This window comes from Vombatus ursinus, unplaced genomic scaffold (genome assembly GCF_900497805.2).
Source record: "Vombatus ursinus unplaced genomic scaffold, bare-nosed wombat genome assembly UNPS02003511.1, whole genome shotgun sequence".
Classification (NCBI taxonomy): Eukaryota; Metazoa; Chordata; class Mammalia; order Diprotodontia; family Vombatidae; genus Vombatus; species Vombatus ursinus.
The window spans coordinates 16,431-23,305 of record NW_020943289.1 but is presented as its reverse complement, the minus strand read 5'-3'; the positions used below and the strand labels follow the sequence as shown (position 1 = coordinate 23,305).

At 42.3% G+C, this 6,875-nt stretch overlaps 1 pseudogene; it reads right to left on the bottom strand.

Annotated features, from left to right (window-relative positions):
• Positions 1-459: 459 nt before the first annotated feature.
• Positions 460-1,198, bottom strand: LOC114052283 (annotated as a pseudogene).
• Between the last annotated feature and the right edge of the window lie 5,677 nt (positions 1,199-6,875).

Here is a 6,875-nt window from a genome sequence, read left to right as displayed (position 1 = left end):
CTTGAGCACAATTATCATGTCCCCTTTGAGTCTTCCTTTCTCTGGGCTTAAACTTCCCAGGTCTATGAACCAATATTCATATGACATGGACTCAAGACTTTTCACCATCCTGGTTGCCCTCCTTTGGATGTTCCTTAGCATATAAGTGCCCCAAACAGAACAGAATATTTCAGTTGGGGTCTGACTAGGGCACGGTATAGAGGCACTGTCGCTTCCTTAATCCTTGAAGCTATGTCAAAATGTAGCCCAAGATCACATTAGGTTGTTTTTTTGTTTTTTGTTTTTTTTTTAAGAATGAAGTTTTTATTTGATTCTGTAAAAAAATGTCCATTGTGGGCAGAGGACATATGTTCACACAGGGTCTATAGGACAGGTATTTATTTTCCTCCAGCTTTCCTTTTTCCAGATTTCCACTCAGGTCCATGAAGAAAGGGTCACAGGTCAGAAATGTAAAGGTTATCAGGAGAGCAAAGGAGGATCAGCAGAGGTCACGAGAAGTCCAGAGTCTAGTTTCAGGCCTGGTCAAAGTTAAGTTTCTTGATTGGGGGTGCCTCCCCTAGCCTCTCAACATAAACTAGGTCACTGTGTCACATCAGCTTTCGGCTTCTTCGGGGGAGGGCCTCCAGTTTCTGGGACACTAGACCCAGGGGTGGGAGTACAGGTAGGGCAGGAACCAGGACACTAGATTCTCCCTTCTTAGGCCCCTTCTTGGGTGATTCAGTTGGAAGAGGGAGGCCAGAGTCTTCATATACCTTTCGTTTCACCCTATACTTTATTTGAGCAACAGTTCGGTCCTTGATGACGCAGCTGATGTTATTAAGATCGACCCCATGGGGCAGCTAGGTGGTGTAGTGGTGTAGTGTAGCTAGGCGGCCCTGGAGTCAGGAGGACCTGAGTTCAAATACGGCCTCAGACACATAACACTCACTAGCTGCGTGACTCTGGGCAGGTCACTTAACCCCAATTGCCTCACTCTCCCCCCAAAAAAAAGATCATCCCCAAATCGTTTTACCGCAGCCCTCAGCATCTCTAAGTCGGTGTCTGTCCACTTGGCACCAGCAGGGGAGGAGTCCAACACCGAATACAGCCGCATTGTCAATTCACCAAGCTTTGCGAAGGCAGCACCAGCAGGGGGAGAAGATCTCCCCTACTGGAGGATGGCAGGTGATGGATCCAACCACTTGGCGGAAGCTGACATCACGGGCCCGGGACGCCAACCCCCCGGGGATGCAGCTGCAGCAGCTGCGACGCAAGCAAAGAACGGGAGCAGCCCCTCCAACCCACATTAGGTTTTTCAAGCTGCCATATGGCACACTGCTGACTCACATCGAGCTTGCAGTCGACTAAAACATTGAAACGCTTTTTTTCAGACAAACTGTTATCTAACCATGCCCTCCATATCTTGAATTTTTGAGGCTGATTTTTTAAAACTCAGTTGCAAAACTTTGCATTTATCTCTACTGATTTTATATTAATGGATCCAGTCCAATGTTCTAGCCTGAGTAGACCTTTTTGGTCAACGACTCCGCAGAAGTTCCTAGAATCATAGATATAGAGCTGGAAGGCCCTCAGAGGTCACCTAGCCCACCCCTTTGATTTTAGACAAGAGCAAACTGAGGCCTAGAGAAGTTAAGTGACTTGGCCAAAGTCAAATAAGGGTACCGTTCGAACTCATTTCATCCAAATCCAGAGCCAGTGTTGTTATCTAGGGTGTTAGCTATGCCTCTCAGCTTTTTGTCATCTGTAAATCTGATAAGAATACTATCTATGCCTTCATTCAAATCATTAATAAAAGTATTAATCAGCATAGAGTGAAGGACAAATCCTTGGGGCATTCCACTGGACACCTCTGGAAAAATTGATATCTAATCACTACTACTTTTTAAGTTTGACTTTACAACCAGTTCGGAATTCATCTAAATGTTTTATTGTCTAGTCAATGTCTCTCTATCTTCTTCATAATACTAGTATAAAAGCACTTTATCAAATGTTTTGTTGAAAACCAAATAAGGCATATCTGCAATGTTCCTCTGATCTAATGAGTTAGTAATAGCGTTAACAAGGCAATAAACTTAGTTCTGTATGATGTGTTCTCCATGAAACCTTGATGTTTCCTTGTAATCATTATTTTCTTTTTCAGATGTTCACTAACCATCACTTTACTGATCTGTTTTAGAACTTCTCCAAGAATCAAAGTCAAATCCACTGGCTTCCAATTTGCAGACTGAACGCTTCCCTTTTATGAAAATCGGAATAGCATTTGTCCTTTTCCAGATCTCCAGTACTTCTCCTACTTTCATTGTTATGTCTATCTGCTAGCAACAAACCCCTTGATTACATTGTATTCTGGCCAGCATAAAACCTCTCCCTACAAAGATATGAGAAGGGAATAAGCAGGATTTTCCACATGTGATAGTCCACAATCCGAGAGTGTGCTGATAAAAGTTTAACAACCAGCTCTCGAAAAAAAAAAAAGTACAGTAAGTTTAATCTACATTATTAACATACTCACCATCACTTTCTCAGGTCTAGACAATCAACAAAATAATATATCATACCCTAATTATAACATTTGCCAATTTCAGGGAGGTGGTGTGAATGTTCACACTGAAAATTTAACACTTGGCTCTTGGAATCTGATTGGATCTGGCTCTAACACACCTCTGTAACAGTAGACAACATCTTTAAAACCACACAACTGACTGAAAGGTGTAGAGAATACAAGATCCCACTGTATTTATTGTTTGTTGACTATTAAACAGCATTTTGGTACAGAAAAACATGTTTTAAAATCTCTCCTCCAGCAAGGTGTCTTCCATGTATAAATTAAAATCATTCAAGAATTCTTGGATAATGTCATACCAAGGATAACTTTGTTCAACATACACCCACAGCACTTGTTTTTTCTAAAGTCCTTGAAATGGGTTTAGGAGGATGGGATCCCCATACGGGATAACTGGGAATTAGAAGGAATGTCCTAACCTTAATCCAGGGGTGGGGAACCTATGGCTTCAAGGCCATATGTGGCCTTCTAGGTCCTTGGGTGAGTCCTTTTGACTGAGTTCAAGTTTTACAGAACAAATCTTTTTATTAAGGGGATTTGTTCTATGAAGTTTGGATCCAGTCAAAGGGCCATACTTGAGGACCTAGAGGGCCACATGTAACCTCAATGCCGCAGGTTCCCCACTCCTGCAAGTCTTTACTAGAAACTTGGAATCAGCATCAGGCACAAGCAGTCAAAAGGGCAGACTTAATTTTAGCCTCCAACACTCTGACTGGTCTCTAGAAAGCTTCCTTTCACTTACTAGAAAAATGTGGTAGCTCATTGCTTCTGCTGTAAACTAAAGAGATGTTACCCTTCTCATTTCAGAAAGGGGCTTTTTAGTTCCTGACCTCAGGAAATGGAAGCCAAGTGCCTCACAGAGAGCAGAAGAGCACCAAAGAACTGAAGACCAGAAGATGGTAGCAGGGAGAAGCACAGCAATGTAGGACTCAGCGAGACAGTCGGTAAGAACGACACGCTTGGCAGAGACAACGCTCCCAGTGGAGATCTGAGCTATGTTATCTTGGGGGAGCCCTTCTCACATGTGGGCTCTCTGAAAATCTGACCCAGGTTCAAGGCATTTTATGGGTTAGAACCCATTCAAGACCATAGTTCATAAGTCCTCTTCTATTTGTTAACTTTCAAAAAGCTAGGAAGAGGGCACATCAGTTCAAACAAAAAAAATTAAACAGCATAGAAAATCTAGCAGAAAGAGAGGATGCCTCCCATGTGCATTTGGGAACAACTTTTCCACAAATTGCCACATCGCCAGTAGAGAGGAAACATACATGATGAGGTATGACACAGAAAGTCTCACTCTAAGAACACGTGTGACCAGTGCACAGGTGTGAAGAGGCAGAAGCCGTGTGGATAAGTATACATTCATAAAGGGCACCCACGTAGCCAGATCAGCTCATATCTCCATGACTATAAGGCTGCTGATATTTTCTGGCAAAGCCATTTCATATCTCTGCTAAGTATATCATCTCCAGCTCGACATCCTGGGCCTGTGGTCTGTTGGAGGTTTCACTCATTTGTGTATAGGAGCAGAGGATTTTATGACTTGATTATCTTTTCTTATTTAATGCTCTTTATTTTATCATTTCTGTTTGAAATTGAAGCAAACAGAGTTTAAATAACTTGCTCTGAGTGACACAGCTAGTCAGTGTTTGAGATGGATTTGAATTCAGCTCTTCTTGACTTTAGGCCCAGTGCTCTATCTACCAGGCCACCCGTTACCTCTGTAGCACCAGATTCCACATCTGTCTCTTTCTCTAGCCTCATAAGGCTACATCAGCAATCTGCCCCAGCAGAGGAGAGAGAAAACAAGGGGTTAATTAGAGGAAAGAATTTCTGAGTGAACAGCTGGATGGACAAGGGAGTGCATGAGAATGCTTTGATGAGTGTTAGAGAGAAGAGGCTCTAGAATGATTGACAGCTATATAGGCACATCAAAGTATTTCAAGGACAATGCAGTTTGTAGAGTTAAGCCATTTGTACTTTTCCTGAATTTATAGTGTGTGCAATTCATAGGCAGAATGACAATTTGTACTCACACAAAATCTTGCATCAGGGAGGATCTCAAAGCACTTTGAAGATTTTAACAAGAAAAGCACCTGCTTATTAAGACTTAAAAACAAAAAATCATTTGTCCCTTCAGCATGTTTGTTTCATGGTAAGGTTGTGATTTATAAGAGATTTATTGTGACAGGGGGGATAGTTTATGCTTGCTTTCTCATTCATAGAGTTTGGACCACAGGGGTTAAACAACTCCCCTGGGATGAGCACGCCAGAAGTAACAAGAGTGATTCAACAGTCCTTACTCACTAGGAAGGTACGTCATCCCCTAAGTGAAATTACTAGCTTAATTGTGAATTCCCACATTTGTCCTCAAATTGTTCTCTCTTTAAATTCATCCCAAAGCAACCTCCTATTTGTGATGAGAAGTTGTGAGACTATATGGCAATGTTGTAGACGGAATCCCTCCAACACAAGATGGAGAAGAAAGGACAAGGGGTGGCTAGGTGGTGCAGTGGATAGAGCACCAGCCCTGGATTCAGGAGGACCTGAGTTCAAGTCCGGCCTCAGACACATAACACTTACTAGCTGTGTGACCCTAGGCAAATCACTTAACCCCCATTGCCCAAAAAAAAAAAAAAAAAAGGACAAGACACCCCTAGCTCTCATAAAGTTGATATTTATGGGGGATCATTGATGGTTTACATATATAAATGGGGATAATAATTAAGACTTGTACTGCCTAACTCAAAGAGTTGTTATGAGGAAAGTACATTGTAAATGATGAAGCACTATATAATTTTGAACTCTTAAAAATCATTTTCGCTTTTTTTAACTCCCCCACATGAAGCTGAACATTCTATTAAACCCAGTTCCTTTACTGCCTTCTCCCTGGTCCTGTACCTCATCTAACCCCTCTCAGATTCTCCTAGATTTGATGTGGTTGAGATGACTTCCCATAAAGCTCCAATTTACCTTCTGTCAGCTGACCTGGGAATTGATGAACTTTCTGATCCTTTCACTGTTCCAATATCTACCATCACTCTCTGGCTACAGGACTGGGCTTTTAATGGCAGTTCTCTCCCAATAAGCCAGAGGGGCAGCAAAGCTACTGAGTGTGTATTTAGCCTGCTTCAAAGTGACTCCCTGGAGCATTTCACTGGGGCTCTTTCCCTGTTCTCAGTTTCTAAATTTACTAACAGGCTTATGCAGATTCCTCACCTAGCTCTGGAAACTGGAAGAATCCTTGTGGTAATTCTCAGTTTTTGTAAAGGTCTCCCCTACTCTACTTATCTCTTAATGGTGTGGGCCCTTCAGAGATAAAAACCCACCAGAAATACAGTGTGGTTGGAAGACAGGCAATGAATTCTTGCTCTGAAAGGTCTTTCAACGTTTACTTTAACAGTAATCGGGGTTTTTCCTTTCTTTGAAGGCCTTGGTACACAGGCTGTGAAGTCAGAGTTATTTTCAGACTGTGCCTCTGACACTACCTGTGTGGCTTTCTGCAAGTCACTAATCCGACTTGGGTCTCAGGTTTCCTCGCCTGTAAAATGAGGGAATTAGACTAGATGATTTCTGATGCCCCTTTGAACCTGAGAGCGCAGTGGCCGGCCGGTCATCACTAAGCTGAGGCCACAGGACCTGGTGGTCTGTGACTCCCCCTTTATACTGCCAAGGTTCAGCTCAGGTAGACTGACCCAGGGACTGGACTTACCCTTTTTTTCACAGTTACTGGCTCACGTTCCCACCCTGGCTATTTCAGGGAAAGTTGCTAATTTTACAAATGGTTTTGTGCTTGAAGTTTAAGGGTTCTCCTTTCTTTTATTGCCCAAAAAGGGGAAAGTAAAGAACGGTATAAATAAAAATATATATGTATGTTTGTATGTATCTATGTGTAGAGCAGGTACTTTATTCCCATGAATAAAATGGAATACTAAGCAAAAAAAAAATCATAGAATGAATAATAAGAATAGAATCAAGTCACTTATCACCATTAGCACAATGAATTGAGATGCTAACATTCAAGTTTCATTGGGACATTTACAAAGTTTCTTGAGGTCTGTGAATTAGGCATTTTACATTTCACTATCATTGAACCTAGTCCAAACAACAGGTAGCAATCATTTTTTCTTTCTAGTGACATTTCTCTCTCTCTCTGTCTCTCTGTCTCTCTCTGTCTCTGTCTCAGTCTCTCTCTCTGACCTCCTTTCCTGCCTGCCTGCATCCGCTGCTGTAGCTGCCCCAACTATTACAGTAGTCATTACCCTGCTGTTCCGATGCCTGGCAAGGGGAAGAGGCCAGCTACCTTTCCAGA